Source organism: Papilio polytes, unplaced genomic scaffold (assembly GCF_000836215.1).
Source record: "Papilio polytes unplaced genomic scaffold, Ppol_1.0 DF823923.1, whole genome shotgun sequence".
Lineage (NCBI taxonomy): Eukaryota > Metazoa > Arthropoda > Insecta > Lepidoptera > Papilionidae > Papilio > Papilio polytes.
In genome coordinates, this window is record NW_013525281.1 from 5,215,475 (window position 1) to 5,217,409 (window position 1,935).

Consider the following 1,935-nt stretch of genomic DNA (forward strand, 5'->3'; position numbering starts at 1 on the left):
CCCCACGACCACACAGAAGACAGCCGTGAAATGGAATCAATTCCGTGTTTCGTCTGATGAGTGTGGTGCCGGAGGCCTAATTTAAGTCCATTTCTCTTTACCACCTTTTTCTCATAAGAGAGAGGATGGAAAGGGGAAGTGGATTTGACGGTGGAGGAGATGCATAGGAAGGGGAATACCCTCTTTATGTGCGTCTCCTCAAAATGCCATAACATGCGAACCTTAACAATCTTGCTTTCTTGATGTTGGCAGCAACTTACGATCTCTTTCTCACATTAGGGTCCATCCAAAATATGGTAAATTTTTTGGATGGACCCTAAGTTTAATGTCGTGAAAACTTATAGCCTAAAGCGTGTCGTAATTATAGGGCTTTTTATTAAAGAATTATTCAAAACCATGCTGTGATTGCTGATATCCTACGCCACGAAGTAGTGAGTGTTTCGGCTTTATTATATCAATGAATAGGAATTATTCAAAAATATGCTGTTATTTTTACGCTATTAAATTTACGGCGTAAATAAATTGGAAAAAACCTACATGTGAGAAAAGGACTTTAAACTACAAGCTGACAACATCAAGGAATCTAGATTGCATGGTTGTGACTTGTCTAGTCGAATCTATACTCTATGAGAAATACAAGATGGCCGCTGACGTATAATGGCGGATGGCATATTTTTCCACAATCTGTGTTTTAATTCTAATTTTTAAACTGTTTTTTTTTTTATAAATGATATTTGTTTTAGGTACCTCAAACAGACTGGCAAGAGGCGACAACAGGGGTAAGCAGAAGAGAAATCCTTTCCCTAGCGGCTCGTTCTGTAGCGGGTTCATATAAGAAGTTGCTCGCAATATCCGCCGCGGAGACTTAACAAGCACAAGACGCCATTGGAATTATAGATCTAATCTGACACGTAAGATTAACTTGTTTGTTTTTTAATTACAATATTTTATCGATTTATCGTCTTATTCATTGGTTTTTTATCATAATCTATATAAACCGGTGAGATTGCTTTATTTAGAAAAATCGGTAACAACTATGGAATGTTTCTTTTTAGATAATTGAATTCATTTGGATTTTTTATCTATATGATTTATGTTTGTTTCAGGCAACAATTTATTGTGACTTACGAAAAGTTTATTGTATTATATATGTAATATTTAATATACTGATTTAGTTAAGATGTTAATAAAATATTATAAGAAAATCAGAGTGTTTTAATTTTAATTAAAATTTGAAGATGAATAGTCTTTGCTATGTGCCATTCTTATTAAAATGGTTAATTCAATTATGTTATGTACCTTCGATTTTAAATTTGTAAGAAAATAAAATATTTTTTTTACTCTATGTACATAATTTGTATTTTATTTTTGTAATTGGCAACATTTATAACAATGAGACTTGGTATTATAAATTAATTGTAATATTGTTGTGTTCAATAAATACATTCCATTATTTCTCAGTGTTTCATTTACCAGCTTTCGCCCGCGACTTCGTCCGCGTGGAAATAAAAAAAAATAGTATGTAGCATATGTGGTTTTCCTGGCTATGCTCTACATCTATGTCAAATTTTATCTAAATCCGTTCTGTTTAGGCAACCAACTCTAACAAACATCCATCCAACCATTTAAACTTTCGCATTTATAATATTAGTATGATTATGATAACAATGTTATAAATGTGAAAGTTTCCATGGATGGATGTTTGCTATATCATCGTTTGTAACCCAAACCGCTCCCCGGATCTCGATAAAATTTGGCATAGATAAAGAGTCTAAAGGAACACATTTTTTTAATTACACGAGGACGAAGTCGCGGGCGAAAGCCTGTATATCTATACAGAAACTTTAATTTTTATTACATTCTGTAATCCTACCGAATACGTATTAATGGATTTTTGTCTCAATATAAATTATATCTGCGATTTGAAATAGCAAC